General features: G+C 33.5%; 1 protein-coding gene across 2 annotated transcripts in view; it reads left to right on the top strand.

The window, feature by feature from the left end:
- The window catches only part of LOC118185708 (LIM domain-binding protein 2-like), a 358,772-nt gene that overhangs the window by 67,245 nt on the left and 265,860 nt on the right, over nucleotides 1-25,667 (top strand). For both annotated transcript variants that reach the window (XM_085809198.1, XM_085809197.1), the window contains exon 2: nucleotides 1,305-1,407. The gene's annotated coding sequence lies outside the window, so the exon portion shown is untranslated. The remainder of the gene's footprint in view (nucleotides 1-1,304; nucleotides 1,408-25,667) is intronic.

Raw genomic sequence — 25,667 nt, 5'->3', positions numbered from 1 at the left:
TATCATCCCAACACTATAACGATAACTTTCTCGCGCAACACTATATCATCCCAACACTGTAACGATACCTTTCTAGCGCATTTTTCCGCTGGTATTCCCATTTCCGCCAGATGGATCGACGGCAGGGATGCGAGTACATGATGAACTGACTTTCACTGGAGAATAAGACATTGGCCCAATGCTGCCAAGATCTATTTAGGAGGAACTGACCCAAATGCAAACTGATTTTATGAAGTTCTCAAAAAAGAACCACACAGACGATCAGTTTTTAAGCATACAACCCTAAGTTATTCAAACATTGATCCCACAGGACTGATGGGAAATCCTCGTCCCTATTCTTCAAAAGAGTTAACTTGCAGTACGGCTGCCGTATAGCTTGCTCCATTGCGTTTCACCATTATCGCTAAGTAAAAATCTTTTTATACCGTCGTTGAGAGGGGGGGCGATCGCATTCATTTTGACGGGACATATTCTAGTGGTTTAAAACGCTTCTTAAAACCGGCCCAGTACCTGAAATTAGTGAAATTTGCACGTTTCCAAATTCTTTTCCAAATTTGGTGGTTGTAAGGGCTTAATATATCTTTACATGTGTAAATCATTTAAATACCGCTTTTGAGACATAACGAAAGTCTTATGCTTGTAAATTTACATATTTCATTGTATAACATCATTCTTTTCACGTAAATTTCAGTTTTGACATTTCAATTGCCTCACAAAAAAATCAGTCATTTAATTTTCTAATTGCTTATGATATGTATTGTGATAATATTTTTGTAAGAGCTAGCTTATAAGTTGTTATTATGATAACTTCATGATAACTTATTATGATAACTTCCACGAACGAATCCGCGAACTTCAGACTTGCGGTGTTACTGGCGCATGATATGTGCTTTGTGATTCATTTATGTGTCTTAACATTCTATAGAGTATATAGTATATTAAGACACATAAATATACCATGATACAACCATAGAGTCAAATAGATGTATTTTATTTAAGTTGTTGCTTTTCTAATGGCCAACAGCGTATATAAGTACTATAAATGCACATTTAAAGTTGCACATATCAAACAAATTACCCCATGAGTGTATAAAATAATCTCTCATCGCCACTAAAGAAATTGAGTTAAATTCAACGTGCAGCGTGCATTCTTACGCAACTAGTTTCCTAACACGATTAGATATAATTTCATTTTTTTACTGGTTATGTATAAAACAACATATGAACATATTTGCCATAGTAATAAAATGTTCATTTCTAATATTTTTTATTTTGTTTTTAACATTATTTTCTCTCTATTCTAGGGTGCTGACCATTACAAACGGGCAAATTTCTTATAGAAACCGCAAGACGAACTTGCCAGATATCTATAATTCCACAACGTTCCCTATGTTGGTAATAAAAAAGGTAAGAAAATGTTCTTCTGTTGATAAAAGCTAGTGGCAACGGTTATTAAACCAGTTGCAGCCTGCTTTATTATTCGCAAAATAGTACGGTTATAAAACATGCAGCAGGCGACATAGGTTTGCCAATGTTTTACTTTTTGCATGTGTTTCACAACTCAAAGGCCATATATCATACAATTGTAAAGTAAAACATCGATATAATTAAAATCAGAGGAAGCCGAGAGAAGTAGAAAGATAATGTTCTTATTTCAGATTGGCTTTTTTGTTCTGACTGAAGATATTCAGTATCAAAATGCCTTTCATTGCCGGTTAAACAATTGAGATACTGCAAGTCATGCACATTATTGTAATGTTTCTGAGTGTTATTAGCTGACACTTGCAGAGTTAGGTAAGAAACATAAATGATGTCATAGTGAGATTAAGGACAGTTGGAACAAAGATTATCTTCCAGGCAAGATATTCTACCTAAATAATCAAAATACCCAAATATACCCAGATGTGAACTGATTTAATGTTTTTCAAATATTATAGATATACCAAACCATTTTTATCACTATCATAATCATTCCATTATAAACCGTTTCATCAATTATCCACCTCGTCCAGCTTTCACAGACCCTCATGAAAATGTGTTGGAACACTACAGCGTGTCTCTTGAACCGTACCTTTATACAGAATTTGATGGCATTACACGGTATTCGTGAAAAATACTTAATGGCTAATTTTTTTTTTCGATCCGGCAGGAGAAGAAACCGAGTCTGAAAAACGTCAGGAATTATTCAGAAAGCTGCATCTAGTGAAATTATTTTATGTTAAGACAGTACTCTTAATTTATGATCTGATTGCTGCACTTATTTACATGTTTGTATGGTAACACGGAACTTAAATTATAGCTGGTAAAATTATTTTTATCTTCACGCTCTTTTGCAGTGTTTCGCTTGTACATAACAACGTTATTTTTATTCGTAGCTTAATTTTTTTATTTTTAAACACCACAAAGCATTTTTTATTTCAAAGCCAGTGGCAAATTTGCAGTGCATTTGCCAAGACCAGAACTCTCGACTGCTCAGTTGCTAGCTGGACGTGCTTTCTAGTTACACCACCAAAGCACGTGATTAGGAGAGCGTAAAACCTTATATATTACTATTGAAGAGGTTTAATTTCATTCGTATATCTCTAAAGATTTGTGTGTGCAATTATACTTCTACCCGATTTCTATCAAACCGGCTGCATATTGGCCGATATACGATTGCATAGGTTTGGGGTATTGTTATAATGTACCCTATGTGAAGCATGTAAGTTTCTTTAAAACTTTTAATAAATATTTGCCTCTGCAGCAGTAAATATCTATGAATTACCTCTTTGTTTTGTTGGATTTGTGGAAAAAAATTGTTTTAAATTCAGATTGAGTTTGGATACATTTTTATAATAACTATTCAATTATAAACTTCTAGATACCTGCATAAACTTTATCCCTGAATTTAAGATACGAATAAAAAATGCAAGTGGTGAATCTTGAGAAAATGAAAACTATGCACTGACTGCAGAAAAAAAAAGAAAAAGTTTCTTTTAAATTCTAATTAACTAGACCTAAGAGCAAAGTTAATTGGATTACATTAAATGCGGTATTTAATTCACATTAATTCCATTTTCTCTTTAGTTTTCTTTTTTAGTTTTTGCGTTTTTACAATTAGCATTCTCATTAATTGTGTGATCGTATTACACTGTTATCTAAAACATTCTTTTCATACGTAATAGGAACGATTTCTCAAACTCTCTTGAATAAAACTGAATGAATTTATTTGGGGTGAAACAGAGTAGGATAATACATTAGTTTAAAAAGAACTTACTAAATACGAAACAAAGCTGTGTTGCTCTTGTCTTGTACATGCAGTTCATGGAAGAAGAGCCTCAAGGAAGTTGGACTTCGACCCCAATTTTGAGGGAGAGCACCCCGGAGGTGGTCCGAGGGCAAAGTTATGTTATGAAAAATATAAGATCAGGATAATATACGACAACGAAAGTTTAGGTAAAAGTGAACACTTTCTTAACAAATGCATACTTTTGACGCTAATGGAGAGAATGTTCTCTTCTAACTCGTACCGATTTCAAGTTCTAAATGAACTGATTAAAGGTTGTGTCTCCAACTAGGTCTTCAAGGCATTAAGTTTTATAAGATGAGAATTTTGAATTTCAGCACCTCTTTCTAGGTGTCCCAAGGCGTCCACTTCTCAACGTTGTTTAAATTATGAGATTTAGCTGAGCAGTTTATTCCCGTAATGAATTTGGTGTTAAGTTATTTTTAAAGCATATATGTTCGATGTGGCCAAGAAAATATATGAAAAGCATGTTAAATCTATATGCCTTTCTAAAATGCCTGAGTATAGTGTTTAAAATTTTCTTTTGATACCTTTTAGCAGACAAAGATCCTATATGGAATAGGTGCAGAGCAGTACATCAGTTTTTCACCATTTGCTCAACCCTTCATATCTGCCTCTCTGCAATAGTCCATTCCCTAATTATGGCTGGTAATGATTTTTGTCCTTAGCTCCATTTAAATGTAAACGTGTTTAGTGTAAAAGTGTTAAACTGAATTTCAGTTGAAATCTGAGCTGAAATTTGAACACTGATCCATTGCTGACTCCCGTTGTAATGTTTTCTGCGTCAATTCAGATGGACGCTTTTTGTCACTACAGCAGTGAAATGCAAACCGTTAATTTTTCGCGCATAAAAAAAAGAGTTCTTTGTTAAGACTTTTCTGCAAAGTTTGACTTAATGAAAAAGTTAATGACTTGATGCAAAAGTGATGGCCTCAGGCTCTAACTTCAGACTGCCTGAAAGATAAGTTCATAGTATGACAGCAAGTTATTAGATATGAAAACTAATTCTGAAATAACGGTTGTTTTCTATTTACAAATTTGTCACAGATTTACTAGTAAAAGTTTAAAAGCCTTTAAATTTAGAGAGCAGAATACATCGTTTCTGATCTCTAAAATTATATCGATAATTATCTACCCTAATTCTAATCAACTGACTACTATACAGTTCAAAGATTCTCCCAAATGACACTTTGGAACCTTACAAAATTGCTTAAATAAACTCAGTAAATACTGAAATCAAAGCCTAATTGCTGAAATCTCAAGGAAAACGTGCTTCGTGCAAAGCGTTTGCCGGGCCTTTGGATGGTATCTTAGCATTTTAGCAGTTCAAAAACGGGGTCGTTCAGATTGCATTAAATCATTAAAATTATTTTTCCTTTTTGCTTAATTCATGTAATATTAAATTAGGCTGACTGGTTATTTCTTAAAATATCAGTACTTTTATGTAGTTAAAATTTGGGCGTTAGTGTTGTTTCCCAGCTATATGCCGTCATAATGCCTATTGCACAGAAAACATTTATAAAACGTAAGCATTTCCACCCTTCAGATCTAATTTCATATGCATTTAACAAACTTCGGATAAGAATTCAGTTGTATTTGAAAGATATTTAAGCCTTTTTATTTCTATTTTTTCATTTTATTATTTATTTTTTATTTTTCGTATCTACAAATTTTCTCAGAATACATTATTAATCAGTGCTATAGATCTTCCCTACTTTAACTTGATTGCTTTAAGAATTTTCTCTTAAAATATTAATAATATTGGATTAAATAACTAATTTAGGGCTTTTCGTAAGAATAAGACGAAGTTTGCATATATGTAAATAACTTTTGTGAAATCATGTTTAAAACTGTAGTATCTTTCGTATAATGGAACTTGACAAATTTGAAGAAGGCGCAGCTCTTCCGCAAAAATAATATTTCAGGAGCAAGTCTACTTAAAATTGAGGTAAATCGCTATCTCGCTAAATTGGCAAGATATCGCTAAGCTGACGACTGTTTTGGTGACTAATTGTTATCACCAAATTTGGGGCGAAATTGCCAAAATTAGCCAAAATTGGCCACCATTTGGCGACATTTGGGTCCGGTCCGTGTATAATTGGTACTGTAATTGAATAACTATAATTGATCCCTATATGTAATTGTTACCATATCCGGCCCCTACATGTAACATTAACCGTATATGCCTTCGAACAATTTCGAAAAATGAAAGGTGGGGAATTTATACAAGTTCGAAGAGAACATCAGTTCTCAGTTGTTTAATTCAGTGTGCGTTCAGAGTATTAAGTGATCTCCGTGGGGACATCGCCCTTTTAGATGCGGTTTGCATTGCACAGTCTTTCGTGTTCTCAGCAGTTTCAGTGCAATTACGTAATGTACTCTGTGATACTGAGAGAAGCTGTATGAGTATTTTTGTGAAAAGTTCAAGAACTATGTAGTTTTTCTTTGGACAAAATAAATTTTATCAGGCTATCATTGGTTCTCTGTGCATTCAATCTCTTACAAAACCGTACGCTCGCAACACTATGAATGTATGAAATTTAGGTATTTTCATGATGCGAAATCAGAGGTTACGTTCGTAAAATGCGCCTAGGTATTTGTGAAATTATTATTATCTCTCACATAGAAAATTTTGTCATTGACATAAAATTACTTTTTTTTATTCTCAGCGTATCTTAAGAGCACTCTTGAAACATAAATCTTTCCTTTTCTTCAGATCAAATATAACAACATTTTAAAATGGCTTTCCATGATCAATTTTTTGTTTTTGTAAACCGTCTCAATATTCGAAGAACATTTGTGCAAACACTTCTTATAAGTTAAAGAATTTCTTAACAGGTTCGCACTCTTTTACTGGTGCTAATTTTAGGAACAGTCAAGGATGCTTGAGATAACCCTTTCGTGGAACTTTTAAACTCATTTTTCTTTGCTATCTATTTTTTATGCATTATAGAGAAGCTTTTTAAAGCATTTAACGAATATTTTCCCCCTTTTTATGTACGTGCGTGGGTTTTCTTTTCAGTTTTAAGAAATTTTATCATCATTGCTTCTAATTACGGTACTAATTAGAATTAAGATAAGTACTAAAATAACTGAGGCAGCTGAAGTGGAATTAAGCAGCAAAGTGGAATGAAAGCGAAAGAACTAAAATACCTTTTTCTTTTTTTCTCAAAAGTATTTTAGTTTATATGCCGCAAATATGAAACTGAATTTTTATACATAGTTTATTTCATTACTAAGTGACAGTTTTACCTAAAGAGCATATTTCCGATTAATTTCCTTTTTTTCTGTTTTATTTTGCATTTACAGCATTAAATGCTATAGCAAACAATTCGATAATCTGATTTAGTTACGAATCATAACAGTTTCAGGAACTGCTTAGAAATATTGCATAAAACTAAAAATAAATTCGGCGGCACAAACAGTCCATGGACAGCCATGGCCAACAGTGCCCTGATATCTGCTTTCTTGACCGTGGGCTCCGGGGTGCTTGTGCATCTTGCCTGGGCAAGTGGTCAGCTTGTCACAGGACCCCCGGTGTTTAGTCCCCAAGCAAAGTTGGTACTCATTTTATTGACTCACTCAAGGAAAGAAAGGCTGAGTCAACCTTGCCCAACCCAGGGATCGAACCCGGACGTGTGGTGCTGCTGCGAGACGCGCTACCCACTGCACCACCGGACCTCGAAATGTTGCATTTGTTTCCACAATTCTGCTTCACATTTCGTTTGTAATGATTCAGTAACTGGGATAACCTTCCAGAATATTAATTCTGCATTCTATAGTCTCAAAGCTACTTCAAAATGCTTTTAATTTCTATATATTTTATGTTATGCATTATTCCAGCATAATAATCCATTACATCACGTTGCTTATCACGTCAAAAACCTCACCATGCTTTCCATGAACATAATCCATATTTTCTTTAAATACCTAAGTTCAGTTTGAGTATTATTGAAAGGGGTCTAGATAAATGTTTGAAGAAGCTAATGCTGTCGTTATGAGTACAGTTCTACAGACTGAATTCAGTCTGTAGAACTGTACTCATAACGACAGCAAATATTCATACAATGCATTTTAAATTTCTTTGTTTCTGATTTCTGTTGTTTGTTTTATTTAATATATTTAAATTTATTGGCTTTGTAATTTTTTTTCCTTTATTACATTACGTCTTGTAAATATACCGGAATAAATTAAAAACTATCATACTACATTGTTGCTGTTGCTCTCGTACGGATTTGTAATAGATTGAATGCACTCAGAACCGATGAAAGCTTGATAAAATGTATTTTACCGAAAGAAACACTTTACAGTTCTGGAAATTCCTACAAAAATACTCGTATAGCTCTTCTAAGTAACAGTCAATAAATACAGTCTTCTAAGTAACAATCAGTAGTTACACTTCAAGCTACTAAGAACGTTAAACTCAGCGCATCTAAAAGCCCAAGCTCGCAATACTCTCACTACTCCGAAGTCAAGTCAGAACTAAAAACTGAGAAACCATATTCTCCCCAGTTTTATATAGTTTTCTCCTGGTTACCAAGAAAGTACCTTTTCGAAATTACTGGAAGGAATATAAAGGCCGGATATGGTTACAGTTACATATAGGGTTCAATTACAGTTATTCAATTACAATACCAATTACAGTGATACAGGGACCGGATCAAAATACCACCCAATGGTCGCTAAGTTTGGCGACTTTGAGTGATTTTTCACCAAATTTTGAGACACAAAAACGCCAGAATGATCGTGAGCTTGGTGATATCTCACAATTTAGCGATGTTAAACAGGCTAGCCCCTTTAATTTTACTTTTCCGGCAGAGCTTCGTCTCTCTCAAGTATTTTATGTTACGCTGTACAAAAAAATATTACAATTTCACGTATAATTTTGCTAAAATTATTTATATTATAAAATTCTTAACACTATGTTTTTCCGCACAATTTGTTCATATTACAGTCTGTGATTTTTCATATTACACTACATATAAGAATTGGGATTTTCCACTTCTATCATTCTGATGTTCATTAATGTGGTATCAGAAACTGCAGCATATATAAAAGCAGTAAAAATTTCTAGATTTTTTTTTCAATTAAAAATTGCAAAAACTTGTGACATGAAGCTAACTTAGCATTTAATTAAGAGATTTTTTTCTTTTTTCCTGCATGAAAAATAGAACGCCATCTAAAGCATACAAGCATTGTATTTCGTCACCATCTTTTGATAATGTCTTGTTTTAATTTACAGTTTAAGTAGAAATTAAATTTTTTTTTATACGGAATGATGGTGCTTTAATTTTGCTGTTCATAAGATCACCCTAATATCAACGTTGTTTTTTACTTCCTTGTACGAAATAAAGGAAGTATCGTAATCGCGAAGAATTCAGATTTCAACCGAAATATCTATTTGAAATATTCTTCATTACGTATTTTAACATTCTTCGTGTAAAGTAGAATGAAATAATCAAACGTCGATGCTTATACACCATCGAAGGGCCCACCAACGGCTGAGCGGTAAAGTCGCTGAACCCTGGTAGTTCGGTCCGAGGTACAAATCTCGCGAACGGGCTATCTGCACGGGCGTTTTCGTGGTTTTCCCCATGTGTAACGTGTATACGAGCCAATTTCCCTTAGAAAGCCCTCCACGAAAGAATCCCTCCCCTTAGGCAGATAGTCCTCGAGGCTTTGCCGTAATCACATAAACAAACAATATGGACCATCGAATTTCCAGTACTGTGTTTCTTCTGAATTACTACTCCTATCATTATTCGCTACCTAAGTGTTACAGCATTACTTTTGTATTCATTATTTCACATTTCCATAGCTTCAGTCTTTTTACTGCTCTATAAAATAAATATAATAGTATATAACTAATACTCATTAATAACCTAAATTTTTAGTACAGAACTGCTGTTGCAGAAGAGAATAGAAGACCCTTCTAAAGACCGGATACTTGCTGCTTAAGCATTTATCCGGAATTATGGCCGAAACCTTTAGTCGTTTAAACTATTTTGTCCGTGGTTTATCGCAAGCTCAGGCGGAAAAGAAAGGGTAAAAGACTGCACATGTAGTCAAACCTTATAAGGCAGTCAAATATACGACATTAGTTCCAACTAACTATCGTACCATCCAACGCGGCAATGAAAAAAAGTAAAATTTAAAAAACGTGATATTTGCTCCAGAATTCAGTAAAAAAATAAAAGTAAGACTCTTTCTTTATTTTCATTAATAAATCAACGCTAATTTCTTCACTATTTACTATTCCAGTATGGACATCTCAAAAACTGTGCTTGTAGATGTCACTTGATCCCGAAATTCAAAGTAACGTAGCTGAACCTTACTTTTTTTGCTTAAAGAACATAAATAATAGTCCTTAATACAGCGCTTTAAGAAACAAAGTATGAAATTGAAAAGTTCCTGTAGTCCAAATCCACACTTCTTCTACATGCATCTTTAATTTCATACTTCGAACAAAAACTGATTAGCGTCGCGACATGAAACTTCAGTGGACCTCTGCAATGGACACAGAATAGTGAGGTCAGAAGCGGTAAGGAAAAAAAACAGAAGCTGACAAAAAAAGGAAAATCCATAAGGGAATGATATCTTCAGACAGTTTCGGTGAAAGACAACTGATATCTTCAGACAGTTTCGGAGCATATAACTTCATGCTAATGCTAGTAATGAATAAATTCATCGGTGTCATGCCACATTCATCGCCAAGGAAAAAATAATTAAATTTTTGTTATCATTCTTTAGTTTTGTTGGCATTTTTTACTTAACCGCTCAAAAATCTGGAGTTTAAAATTTTTCGAACGGAAAAACACTTTTTTTCGTAACACCAGCAGCACAATGATTTTGAATTCGAACTCACTTTTAGTATTTCATATTAAATTTGTTTCCCTGCTTTCTCAGTTCATATTCCAACGAGCGAAATTGAGCCCACGTTTTGGTTTTCGAGATTATTAAATTCAAATACAGATTAGTGTAGATTTTTTACGAATGGCAGCTTAAAGAATGGTAAAAATTAAGGTCTAATCACTTTGGTTGTAAAACTTTTAATTCATCAATCTCTCCATTTCTTCACATATAAATATTTTGATGTGATAAAATTGTTAGCAACGTGCCTGAAAATTCATTGGTGTGCGTTATATATACCATTAATTAGTTATGAATTTATTTTGCTCATAAAACATTTTTCCCTTTCTCTCTGCATATCGTTCGGTATAGCTGGTAGTATGTTTGTCTAGTAATCGCTAGATCTGTGATTAAAATCCAGCAAAGAGCTTAGTTGAATCTTCTTGTTTGCTCTCCAAAATAAATCTAAATACTCTACAATGGCGATCGACTAAAAATGTGCGCAGTAATTTGTCACCATCTGAGGGTGCCAGTCCGTTCCTTCTGCGTAGTCACTTTTTAAATGGGAAAGAAGGTAAGGAATTTTCGCTTTTTCCACTGCGCTTTCTCGTAATGTAACTGGCACAACACCGAACTTGTTTCAGAGATCAAATCCCGGGGATATCATAGTTGCCTTCTCACATTTCTTGGCTTTGGAAAACTTAATAGCTCTGTACGCTAGGTAACCTATTCCCTTCCTCAAATGTGTGAATGAGATGGCATTGGTGATTTCTTTAACAGTAGACCGTGAAGTTATATTTTTCGAATTTTTCTAAAAACTGATATTCGTCGTTTTTTAAACTTTTTTTAAAAATTCTTTTGGATCTTCAATTTATTTCTTCTAATTGAAACGCTAACTGTTGAGTATTTCTGATATATTGTATTTGCGTACACACATGCAGGATCCAGATTAAAAGAACGACAAATAAATGAGAAGAAACTATTATGGAAAAGAAAGTAATGTTCAATAAAATCGAACTAAGTTAAAATAAGCAAGAACGAGAAAATTATTCAGAAGGGAGAGAGGAACAATTCTGTCTTCGAAGACAAATGTTCGCGGCTCGGGAAAAAACATCCCTGCACAGAGAAATAATCATTACCTCAGAAAAGTTCCTTCTTATGAGTATTTTTTTGTGGCTTTGATCAAAACAAGATTATAATTATACGAAGGTTCCTTGCGGCAAGAAAAACAAAGCTAGTTAGCTTTCAGCTGCGTCGATTTTCAGGGCTTAGTTTACAATGGGCCAATTAGGTTTGAATCAATGAAGCTGTTTGCACTTTATAAGAGCGTCGAGATGCCACGTATATTGATTGGTAGCAAATTAGTTGGTGCTGCCGATATATATCGATTAACAGAATATTGAAAGATCGATGCAAATAGTATTTTTTTACTGTACATTACAGAAAAGTAGAAATTTCTTTCTGGTATTAACAAACTTTCATAAATGAAATCTAAAGATGTAGGAATTTCGTTTATTAAAAGTACTGTTTGGTGATATTACTTAACACAATTTTAAGCGATGCATTAAAAAGTTTCAAACAAGAATACTCATTAAACAGGAAATGCATTTTGAATTACTTCCTAATTACTCTCTATTTTAACACAAAAACACAGTAGTAGAACACAAAAAATTAAATTTCGTTCATAATATTATGAACGAAATTTAATTTTAGTCTACTTTTGAAGAGATAAGCTGTAGACTATGTGCTTTTAGAGGGGGAAAACATAGCGGTAGAAATTGGCATCTAAATAGTCAAACGTTTTGCTAACTAAATGAATCATAAGATTCGTATTAACTAACAGCTTGCCTCCTAAAAACAGTTCAAATGGTGAATGTATGTCTGACTACAGGGGCCAAGTCTCACCTAGGATAAAAGAGAGCATCGTACTCCAGCGAGCTGATTTTTTATACGTTTCCAATGCACACAGATGGTCGTGCATCATCTAACAGCAGTACCGGAAACTGAGCGATGTTTAGTTTCGCATAAATTTTGGTGTTCGATCAGCTGACAGCAGATGAGCTGCTGTAATAGGTAACAGGCTGTTTAATATCTGAATTCATTCCTACGATTGACAAAAAATGTCTCCTTTATAATAACATAGGAAAAAAAGGAAAACGTGGTTTAGAAAAAGAATAAGTGGTTTAGAAAAAGAAACTTGTAAATTCAAACCTACAGAAATTCTGATCTGTGTATGGTGGACTTTCAAGACAGTGATGCATTAGGATACTTCTCTGCATGGCCTATTATATGACACCATGTAATAGGCCATGTTGCCATGTAATAGGCCATACAACGAAGTATCCTAATGCATCACTGTCTTGAAAGTCCACCATGCACAGATCAGAAATTTCTGTAGGTTTGGACTTACAAGTTTCCTTTGCTAAACCTCTACGTTTTTCTTTTTTTTTTTTTCTTGTTATTATAAAGGAGACATCTTTTGTCAACCGTAGGAATGAATTCAGAAAGATAAGTTTTTAGAAAACAATATATTTTACCAAAATTGCATGTGTGGCTGTTCGGTGAGGTAATATGGAGATCGGATATCCACATTTTTTACTTTAATTAAAGCTGCGATATGTGCAGAAGCCCACTTGTGAATGTGTGAAATGCAACTATTGCGTCTAAACGAGTTCGAATCCTGGCGAATACGCATTTTTTAAAAATATTTTTGTGTAGGTACAAGTCAGTTTCCCTTAAAATATCTTCAACAAAAGAATTCTATCTCTTACGCAGAAGGTATTTTCTCCCTTCTTCCAGCATGCCTTCGCTGTGTAACGGTATCACACTCGGCGCGTATTCGAGAGGTTCAGGTTCAAGTCCCGGCGAGAGCATTGCACATTTCTCACATCTCCTGTTTCAAAACAACCGAATGACTCTACAACACTAGCGTATTTTGCCATAATTGATAAAATTAAGACATTTCAGCAATTTGCGTAAACTAACCAAGTAGCACATGACGTATCAAAGACGTTGCCACGACCACTTTGCAACCTCTCGGACCAGTTTGCAACGTCTTTACTACGTCATGTGCTACTTGGGACTCAAATTCATGTTTAAAACATGTATTTCGTGCTGAATATTTAACATTGTTTTACAAATGCAGCATGTGCGATAAAAATTAATGTTATTTAGTTTGTTGTTTATTATTTATTTGTTATTTATGTGTCTTTGTTTCATTAATTACAAAGAATACTTACGATCTTGTGATCAGCTGTTTCACTCAAACTCCTCAAAATTATAGCGGCCGTTAAAAGCAAAGTATATAAACGTGCTTGTCACGCACTTCTGAAAAATAAGCAAGAAAAATCGATATATAATTTTAATTAGTCAAATTGCTGAAGACACCGATGAGTGAACTTGTATATTCCTGCTGCGAACGGAGGTTTGTGGTTAAATTGCAGCTGCAGAAACTCCTTTCATTTATATTTGTTTTAGTTTGTTATAGAAAAATCTTTATAAAACTGTTTCCTAGTTCAATAGGCAGTTAATTTACGTTATTATGCAATTTGTTATCCTCGAGACTTAACGAGTGTATCTTTTGCCAAACACATTACATGTTTAATATTTATGTCTCTCGCGGATTAGCAATTAACCGATTTCCAACGTATTGTCATTCTACGTGACATAAGATCTATAATTTAGCTTGTCAGTCATAAGTGCATTTCTTAATAAGCTGGCTGATTTAAAAGCAACAGGCTCATTTCTTAGTAACGTTTATATATTTTAAAATACATTTTTAACTGATGTAATTTAAAACAAGTTTAATTTCAAATTATGTCTAATTGACAATTTTCTAATTATCAGTTAGATAATTTTCTAATGTCCAGTGATAATTATGAATATTTGGAGCATTATTTTAACTAAAATATATCTGATGTCTTATATTATGCACCTGGATACCGCCCTGATTGATATAATAGCTAGCTTGGCTGGCTGTCGTATCGTTGGGCTCGAATTCCGGGGAAGACGTAAGTGTCATTGTTGGCGTAAGTGTTATTGGGCATTTAAACGGTGAGCCGAAAATCCTGTCAAGCACTTTGGCGGTTACGAGAGAGAAGGAGATTCTCCTTCCAAATTGGGACGGAGCTGGGAAACGTCATACTGTCGCTAACAAAACTACGAATACTCATTCCAATAACAGACGCTATCCTGCACTTCTCGTCATGATAAAGTTCATAGAGTTGGCCAGATGACAAGTAAGGTAAGACACAGTGTACCTGGCTACGGAATCGTTTGATTTCCAAACGTAAATCCCAGTCATGTGTATTTTTAGAATATTATTTACGCTTCCTAGAGGGATACTTATGCTGAAAACATTCAAAATGTAATATTCAACAATGTGACATTGAACAAATTTAATATTTTTTAAACATTTTTCTCTAATATTCCAAGAGGAATAATGCTTTTCTTTAGCATTCTAAAAATGTTCTTTTATATTTTATTAACCCTGCTGTGAATTGCCCATATTTCAATATTTGTTTGAAAATCATTAGCTTTCAGTTGCTAATGCACCAAAACTCCATGGATTGCATTTGCAAAAGGCGATAATTCTGGTTTTGTGTAATAAAACAGTTACGGTTTGTACATTTTGTTTTTGTTTTTATAATAAGAATATCAAAATACATTAAACAATATATAACTTAAGGTTAGCGTGACCAAAGGAAAGAAATATGAATGATTGATTTCATGTTTCTTGTTATTCCTTCTGAACAATTTTATGAATTAATTTTGCTGAACATAAACTAACACAAACGAAAGATTGCTACACGTGTCTTTAATAGTGTAGCCATGCCTTTCGTCTGCGATGTACATGCATTAAATCTGAAGTCAACATATCCATTGACAGATTAACGACTTCAAATAATGTGTATGTTGACTGATTTTCTTACTTAGTACTGAGATGTGGGTTTGAACATTTATGAATGTATTGTTTCTAAGTCCCTCTCGAAATACGAGGAGCTTGGGTGAAATTAGTGGGATCAAAATCAAAAATTTCGTTTAAAAATATATGTTGCACGATATATATTTGTTATTTATAAAGAACTATTGATTATACAAGTAGATTTCCCACGTATCATCTATTATGTATTTTCTTCATGATTACTGCGGCTATATTTATTGCAGTGTGCCGTGTCAATTATAAACCACAGTAGATAAAACTTTACCAAGTATAAATTATCGTATAGCCTGCCTTCAACGAGAATTGAATAGCAGGATCGTGCAGACGTCATCCAATGATACATTTCCATAATAAAAATGGAGCACATCTAGTAAGGGTGGTTCTCTTGTCACTGGAATCAGTAGATGGCAAAACTTATTGTGCCCACCTGTCTTTCCCCATTGACCATTAAGACAACGTGACTCACGTCGAGCAAATTGAGATTTCGCGATCATGGACGGCGGTCTCTAGTTGCGTGCGAAAACAGAACTTTTATTTTTCGTGTTGCTAGCACCAGCACTCACGACAGATCCGTGCCTTGCACCGTAATCTACGAAGGTTGTCATTTCTCGCTTCACTTTTAGGGGAGGAGGAAAAGAAAAATATTCTAAGCATGACTAATAAGAAGAAAATGTTAAATGTCTTCCGATGTTAAAAAAAATAGATCGAGATTATTCATAAACCTCTTGAAAACAATTGGGTAAATTTCAAAAAATTAATACGGATAAAACTTTGTTATTACATCAACGTGTTTCTGTTTCGCAACAAGTGCGCATTAAAATGATCTGGTTTGTGCGATTTTATGGTTGTTACTATCTTATTCATTTGCCTCTAATATCATTTCTAATTTTTTCGGCTTCCACCAGGAAGTTCCTAATCAGTGTTATATCAATGAATCAGTACTGTAGCAGTTTTTATCAGTATTAATATCAGTATCCGTATTATATCAGTCTTTTATGAGTTCTCCAACTGTCATATTTGCATCAGTAATGTATCTTGAATATTAATTTGTAACTCTGTAACATGTTATTTTGTATGTCTTGTCGTGCACGTTGAATACCTTTCAGGTATCATTATGCATTTTAAAGGGGTGTTATAGATAGTGGTGGACGTGGTGCTATACTGATTAACCGTTTGGTAAAAGTGCCCACGTCCTCCGTTCTCTCTCTCTCTCTTCCACCAGATTAAAAATTAGTTAATGTGTAAGATTCTCACTAGTGTATTTCTCAGTTACTGTAGAAAGTGACGAATCTTAAGAACTAGTTAGCGAATAATCGTTTAAGTTCGTGTAACAAAAAACAACAAGATGAAAGGGTAACTAGCCCTTTATTATTCCAATAAGATTTAACAAAACTCTGTCTCGGAGTTTACAATAAAAGCCGACACTTGAGCTTGAACTTAAGAGACTAAGAAATAAACTAAAACTAAGATTAACTAAAGGAATATAGCCGAAGCTATCAAGATTCTAAATGAGTTGGCCCTTTAACTCTATTTGACTACGAAGCTTATCAAGGGCCTGAGTACGGCCGAGCTTAATAACAGCTTTGAGAGAGAGATTGTAGCCAAAAGGCAAATCAGAACCTCTGATTCTCTCTAACTCTGCAAGTAGACTTCGCGGTTTAAATACCGCTCCTCCTCATTAAGTATTCAGAATGATTCCAAAACTACGTTATGGTCGGAAGTAGTAAGTTGAAGATAAGAATTTGACAGGAAAGGAACTTAAAATGTAACTAACATAATCCTTACAAATGTATATAAGAATATAATTCTTGAATTAGAGGAGAGTCATTCGTTGCAATCATTGAGCATCCCTTTATTATATTCGTCCTGCTTCTAAATTGATTTAAATTTGCCTTAAGTGTTACTAGCCGTATTTGTTGGCATGAGTTGAGGACTTGAGCCAAAATGTATAGGCGTAATGTGTCTTGCGAATTTTCACATTTAATGTTTGTATTAAGAAGGTTAATGTTTGTCTTCTGATTAACCCGCAAGAAGCGGAACTTTCTGTTATTACACAAAAAGTGTAAAATTGTTAAGCTGAAGACCTAACAAAAAGGTTTGCCTAAACCTTACTTAATGTATTACTTTAATTTTTCTATTGCCACACTTAATATATCAAATGACTGATTGTGCCAAGTATATCCATTCAACTCAGTGATAGTTTGTAACTATACTGTAAATATTTGTAGAGATCCTTAGTCGTTCATGATGTGGAAGCCCATTAAGACTATTTAAGTTGTAGCTAACGATATCTAACTCTGCACTCGAGAAAACTGAATTTGTTCAAATCACCCGCATTACATCCTTCTTCCATCCCTAAATCATTCACTCGTCTAGCATTTGTTATGTCTTCTCTTCCCTGAGTTTTAACTTTTGAAAGGACTGAAACACATCAATTTGCCTTGCTATTCATCAACAATATCCTTTGAGAGTGTGCAATCAATGAAAGTTTATAAAGCAAAGGCAGTTTCCTCAGTGGGGCTACCTGGCTAATATACTAACTGATCTAGTGGATCGGTTGCTCAAAATTCGGGGAAGAATAAGCGTTCCTCTACTCAAGGTTTATGATGTGGCGATACGTCGTCTAGCTGTCTTTACGGAGCCAGAAATCAGGATTTAAATACTATGTTCCGTACAGTCCAGTACCACACATTCGCTTTCAAAAACTGATTTTTGATAGAAATGTTAGATGGTTAGTACATATTCCATTTTTTGCATCTGCATGGCACTTATGATGTAGTGTTAAGTCATATGGACATTTATGTGAAATTTAGTGCTAGTCCTTTTGATATAGGACTATTAAATTTAATATTAGCGTTTAGGTACTATCAGAATTCATATGTTGATTCATCACTAATATGCCACCGCTTCGAATCCTTTAGCTGAACGCAGTATTTTATGCCTACAAGTGCAGTATCTTCCGCCTATTCTTTTCATCAAGTGCTGCTATTTCTTGCATTTGATGAAATTACGGTTCTACATTTTTTTTACATTCTTTTCTTTTTTCTACTTCTGCAATCTTTTTATGCTTTTACATTCTTTTTTTCCTGCATTCTTGTCTTTCCTTTTTGAAAGTAAAAATCAAAAACATTAGATAAAATTTATTACGTACCTCAGTGCTTCTAAGATACAATTTTTAAGCGAATGTTTAAGCGACTTTTTTTTTCTAAATCTTTGCAGACATTTCTTTTTTAGAAATGCGATCCAAATAAATTAATGTTATATAATTTTTCTTTGATCATTCCTCCTGATAATGACCTTACGGTTAAATCTGTACCAATTATTTTAGTGAGACATGTCAATTAAGAGTAAACACATACGACAACTTGCAATACAAGTGAAGATCAGTAAAGGTACCATGAGTTAATTCCGCGGATTTAAAAAATCCAAATGAAAAGCAGTAACTTTCATAAAGGCATTCTTCATTATAATTCGCAGTGATTTAGGTAGCATTTACGGTATTTTCCATGTTACGTACTGTAGTGTTCTAGCTGAAATAAAGTTCTTTAACTGCTAGCGACTATTCGCTAAGGTCTTGTTGCGTAAACAGCAACTCCGAAGAAGGGTCAAAATACCCTTTTATTTGATTCAAATGGATTCACAGATGGCCCCTCTTGGGCATACAAGAAGCCAACACTTTTGACATGAATTTAAAATAGAGAATGCAAACTTAAGCTAAAACTAAGTAGACTAAGCTGCACGGAGTTTTTACCGCGTAGTTGGCTCTTATTTAACAATCACCGGCGTAGACTGACGGGCACGTAATAAGTACGGCCAGAAACTAGAAAGCTTTAACTCGTAGCAACAACGCGTGCGAAAGGCAGAACACACTCTCTCTGTATAACTGAAATAAATCAGACATTAGTGACTGAAATAAATCAGTAAATAGTAGTTTCTCCCTATTTTGCATAAAGAGGGAAACTGAAAACTCATTCTGGTAGGAAAGCGTAGTTAGGAAAATGAGAAAATATAGGAAAGCTGTTTTAAAATTAAAATAAATCTTATAAAAATAAAGTATTACCCTACAGTTCATAAGCATTTTACACAAATAGGAAAATATTTCTTAAATCTCATATTCTGCAATGAAAAAAGCTATTGTCATTAATTTCGAAGTTTAAACTTTAATAGAAATTTTTAAACCTTTAAATAACGTGAAAGAATTTAGATGTACCCTCGGATTCTTTCCTAATTTCCCAATTTTCGTTTCTAAGTCCTAATTTCGCCAATGACTCGCTGAAATCACGAATATTTTGCCACAGTTGGTTGAGTAGCTGCCTTTATGATGATTTTTTAGTTTCTCTTATTTTAACTTAATACTCATATAAGCCAATTTCGTTTCAGAAGTCCTTTATAAAAGCATTCCTACTCTTGGGTACATGTCTCGCATACTTGGCCGTAGTGAGCTAATATAATCCGAATTCGCGTTTTGTTAATATATCCCAGGAACCGTAACTCGATTCACTGATATACAGGCTTTAAAATTGAAAAGTCTTGCAAAATATTTACCAAATTTAAAGATTAACTAAAATTTAAATGATTTATGATATTTTAACATGTTCTTAACACGATAGGAAGCAAAAAATGTTAGGAAGGTCGAAAACATGGTCAGCAGATCATAAATTGCACTTTTTACTGATTTTTGCTATTTCAAAGTTGTAAAGAGGTAACTAATTTTCTCGTCTTTTGATGTACCAAAATTCCTAAGACAATTTAGGTACATCAAAAGACGGGAAAATTAGTTACATTAAAAGACGGGAACATTGACGTTTTTATGAATTCTGAATCAAATCATAACCCCACCCTTAGAAACGTTTTCCGTTGATAATTTTAGAAAGGTCCGAGATTTCCATTTATGTTCTACCTGAAATAAGTGATGGAAACAGAGGCAATTAAACTCTTGACTTCAAGAAATTCTAACGTACTTTCTGTGTAACTGTAGGTAATTTTTTCAAAAATGTATGCATGAATATGAATATTTAGCCATTCTTTTAGCTTTTCCAGTGATTGATAGTAATACAAGCTTCGACACAGAGGTAATAACCATATTGGAACAGACAAAACAATTCTAAAGATTATTAAAATCTCTCGCAATTTACTTTTAATTAAATGATACAATTATAAAGATTATTAAAATCTCTCTCAATTTACTATTAATTAAATGATTCAGTATCAAGTTTCTAAGATATTTATATTAGGAAGATTTTAATTTACTCTGATTGTGTAAGTTAAAATTGCTACAGCGAAAAGCTACAATAGCGAATGAAAATTTGTAACAGTCGTTAATTGTAAATTGATCAAAAATTTGTAACAGTTGTTAATTATACCTTCTCCTTGAATTGCTAACAAGTACTTGCTGTTTATCCCGCGGTTGTAAAATTATTCAGCATCGCAGATATTATCCCGTTATTTTAAAATTTACGTTACTGAACTAAATTATTGTATTTTATTTCACATTTACTTTCTTTCTTCGTGGATTTTCACTGCTGAGCGTAATCTGAGTTTTTTTGTCCTCCATCGAAATTACGCTACATCTGTATAAGTTGTTTTTCTGCATTAACCTATATATGTAAACGAAGCTAACTTTCAGGGGTAACACGTACATATGAACAATCATCGTTACTGAATATTCTAGTACGTTAATATCCGACGACATATTGTTAATCAAATATAAGCAGATGCCTTATTATAGTAGTACTAACTAATACTAAATATTGGCCCGAATATACAATATTTTCCCCCTTAGAAAACCTATTCGAAAACCATATCAGTCTTGTACCCCCAACTTAGCAGAGATAAAAGGAAATATTAGAAAACAGCTTAACGCTTACATTAAAAAGAATTTTATTTTTTTAACTCTTACTTTAAAGGAAACATATTTACTCAGTCTTATCTCAATACATGGTGTTTCGACCATTTAATTATCTTAAACATATCACGTTCGTATGAGGCTGTTTTAGATATTTTTTATATAAAATCATTTCTTCTCCATCGTAAAACATCTTGAAAAATGCGGAAAAATTCTGTGTTCGGGCAAATACGGCCTACGTACACACTTTAATGTATTTTGCACATGAAAATGGTAAGATAAAGCCACGGAAAAGTTTAGACACTTATGGCGAAGGTAAAGAAGAAATATAGGATTCTTAGTCGGAAAAGTACGGCTGAAGAAAAAGCCAACTTTATATGCTCGTTACTTTATAGGAATGTTTTTAACGTTCAGTAAACGTAAGGTCTAAAAGTGATATGAAATTTCGAAACTTAACAATAAAGCATTTTAACTAGCCATAACATTTAATTTTTATTGCCATTTTATGGGACTGTAGCTGTTACTTTAGCAGAGATAAAAGGAAAAGGCAACGAATTCGTATTTTACTTTTTTGAAGTTAGATATGTTTCAGTATATAGTAATGAAGCAATGTCAGCTTGTGCTAAGATATTTTCATCTTGATAATATATTCGAAGTTCACTAAACTGATAACACAATTTTTTTTCATTACTGTATGAATCCGTAGTTACATTTTTCAGCGAACAGCAGTGCTATATCAAGTAACTGCAATGTGTATACTATATATGTTTGAGGTAAAGCATCCAGCTCATGTAAGTATTCTTTGTATTTTATACATGTTCGATCCAATCAATATTGTTGTTTAAGTAACTAATGAAGGAGAACCCTCAGTTTGCCAGATTTTAAACCCAACTCATGTAAGTATTCTTTGTATTTTATACATGTTAGATCCAATCAGTATTGCTGTTTAAGTAATTAATGAATGAGAACCCGCAGTTTGCCAACTTTTAAACCCTTTTCAAAACGAAACCACCTCAGCACAGCAATCGTGACCTCAGTTGTAGCAGAAAAGAAACAAAACACGTTTATAAAACGATATTTTATAATTAAGCTATTAATAAGACTGTACGTTGCTGACTTAAAAACGGTTTTTATGTGCATGATAAGTCAATCAACTGAATATTTTCCTATTATATTGCTGAATTACAAACATTATTATAAAATACAATTCATTCTTATGAAGTATTAGAAAAATGTTTCAGAGATGTTCAGATTTTTACATAATTTTTGAATAGGTTAAGTCAATTAAATCTAAAATTTTCAGTTACGTTTTGGAAAGTTTGTTCTGTTATACAAATATATCCTCCTCAATGTCGAGTACGAAAAGGTTACAGCTGTATGTTATTATGAATATCTATAAAACTAAGAAATAACTTAATGGGTATTTAATACAATAACCAATTATAAGACTGGAGGGATAACCTAAGAAGTTTCATTTTCACTGAAAGCAATCAAGCAAACGTTTAAGTTAAAACCACTTACCGAAACGTTTTGGTAAGTCATCAGCTGGATCCACTCACACCTGAGTAATATGCAGTCAAAGCATTTACGAAGTCGCGCGTCGCGTAAATGATTAAACGCAGCAATATGTCAGCAATTATTTACTGTATCCCTTAACCGTGTGGCGTCTTCAGGCCACTAGTGCAGAACAGTAATACCTCTAGTTGCGAGTGGGTTTATATACATTTGATATGATTCAAATACTAATGAACTATTCGCAATTACGCGTACTAACTTTAATGGAGGCAAAAACGGAATATTCAACAAACATATAGATGGCATTAATTTTCCATTATCGCATTTCTCGAATGCGGAAGAATTATTAATATTTATTTCTAAACTGACAATAAAAGTATAAAAATTAATTCCAGTTCAAATATCTTGTAACCAAATTAAACAATAATTTCAAGACCGGTTAACATAATGGCTTTGGCCGAGGGGAGACAGGGACTAGGGAAGCGTAAGATTTTAATGACTCTCTTACACTGATTTTGGATTACGATGATGTCGCCAACGTTAACATACCAGACACTAATTCCTTACGAAGGATATTGCTTAAAATATAAATGACTTACAGAGGAGATAAAATGTAGACCTGGATTACGATGTTACTCCTGACCCTATTTTTAGCTTTTTAGTCCTTTACTTATTGGTGAAATAAAATATATTTTCTTAATTAAATTTTTAATTTGCCCCAACTGTCAATTATTATGTCAATACGAATGTGTGTGAGTCAAATAAAAAGGCAGCTATGTATGTGAAAATTTATTCCAAACGAAAAAAATAGATCTGTGCGGTCCGATTGATACACTTAAACATTTCAGATGCGTAGGTTTAAAATAAAGTGTAGAAGTTAAAATGCTTACTAAAAAGATATTTTTTTGTGCTGAAAACAATGAAGATTCTTAATAAAATATATAAAATCTTTTAAAATCTCCAAACAGAAACAATTTAGTTTCGTCATTTAAAAATTCGTCTTGATGTAATAATGGTAATGGAATGTTTTAATATCTCTGCATCACTTGCTGTGGCACAGCAGCCCTCGATGCCTTGAATATCATTGAAAGAATTGGAAATGAAAGGCTTAAGTGGAAAGTTTAACTTTACGAGCATTAAACAATGAGCGTAAATGTTGGGAGCAATTACTTTAGCTAATTAGGCGTGATAGTCCCATATCAGTAAGCCATAGAGAGATAAAAAAATCTGTCCTCCCCACGTGATGCTTTCGGGGCTAATTGGGCTTCATTTCGCGGAACTGCATCAACAGTAATATTCGCTGTGTCAAGTATGCAGTTGCATAGGTAATGTGCGAAAGATTTTTCTTCTACTAAGCTTGACATTTTATGCATGCATTTTTCTTCATCTAGTTATTTCATTTCAGTCTGGTAGATAAATTACGCGACGCCACTGATTTCTGCGCATTTGCCGCTTTTTCTTGATTCCCACAGTGCAGCATAATAACAATCTAAGAAGCACTTCTTAACTTCTCGAAATCGATAAGAATGCGAGTAGTTCGGATGCGTATAAACAGGAAAACTTCTTTCCAGTCCATCTAAACTATGCCAGTTTACATACCATCATTTCGCGTCGGGCCAATAGACGGCCACACAATGGTTCAAAAATCGCTGCTTTAAACGTTTTCCATTAATAAACTTTTTATAAAACTGAAAAACACACATACGTTATTTTAGACGAAATGAAATTTTTTATGCAATTGCTAATGCTTCGACAGAAATTGTAATGCTCAGCTGACATTATAAGCATGAAAGTTCGCGCCATCAACTGCTTGGTTGGTAGGATAACGGTGTGAAACATTAGCAGTTCTTCCCGTATTTAGTTTCCTGCGGTTGGATGGATTCGCAACATAGGGCTTTCAAGGAAAAGATCCACTGCGTTGGGCCTCACCTCATGTGTATTGCAAATGAAAGCCAATTTCCGCCTAGGAAATCGCCCTTAGGAAGGCATGACTCTTGAGTGTTTTGCCTTTGTCTTGCATTAAACTATGGGTCTTAAACTCAAATCACACCTCTAGTCCAGTGTGCAATATGAAACCACCTGTTAGGCTAGAAGTTTTTAAACAAAATGAAAACATTTTGAATAAAAGAAATTTTAAAAAATAAATGTTTTGTTTATTAAATATTTACCAAAACATTTTACAGCTGGTAATAATCGTGATGCAAAGGAAAAACTCAAATTCACGTTTGTTTTGTGTCTTAAATCTAAAGCTTGGCACGTGAAAGAGATTTCTGTTGGTTACAATTTCTAATTCAAACTTATTAACAGATAAATATTTATATTTCAGACTGAAACTTATTAGAAACAATTTTGATTTGTTGACATAATGGATAAACGATTTACTTAAACTAAAAATAGTCAATACGGAAACTTCAGAATAAATAATGACAACGTTTTCAATTTTTATTAAAGTTTTCTTCGACGGATTAGTCTTTTTTGAAAAAATATTATTATTTAGTGCCTTCGTTTCAAATACCTAAGATACTAAAACATTCCCCACATTCAATACTTTGCATTTAGAGGATATTAGAAGTAAAGTACTGAATACGTATCCTCGCACTTTTTTAGAATTACTTGTCTTAGTATGAATTTTTATTTGATGCGTAGAATATAGTTAATCTTCGCAGTTCGTATGATGAATCTAATCTCATCCATAACAGAAAATTCTTGCAAAAAGGAGAGAAAGTTTAATCATCTTAAATTGACTTAAACCGAAAAGTTGCGTATGCTTCTGCATTAAATAGAATTGCTCTTAAAACCACATTTATTTTATCAACTGATATTAAAGTTACGCAAACCATAACCATTTTCATTGCAGTTTTAGAACCACAGACAATTTTAATTTTTTTATTTTTTATGATTAAAAATGATCTTTTAATATTCAAATAACCTTTTTTATCCGAAATTCTAAATAAAAGTAAATTAAAATGTTTCATGACAGGAAATTATTTTATGTTATTTGCTAAGTGCACTCGATTTTAAAACGTTCCAGAACATTTAATGTTAAGTTTCGAACAATTTACATAATTGCTAGATATTCTTTATTATCTACTTTTACCGCTTTCATGCCCACCAGCGGCCGAGCGGTAAAGTCGATGAACAGCGGTAGTTTTGTTCGAGGTTCGAATCCCGCGAATGGACTGGTTGCATGGACGTTTTCGTGGTTTTCCCCGAGTGTAACGCGTATACGA

The sequence above is a fragment of the Stegodyphus dumicola genome, chromosome X2 (genome assembly GCF_044657685.1).
Source record: "Stegodyphus dumicola isolate Sdum_Otavi_A_Nest chromosome X2, ASM4465768v1".
Classification (NCBI taxonomy): Eukaryota; Metazoa; Arthropoda; class Arachnida; order Araneae; family Eresidae; genus Stegodyphus; species Stegodyphus dumicola.
Note: the sequence above shows the minus strand (reverse complement) of the source record. Positions and strands in the feature narration are given on the sequence as shown.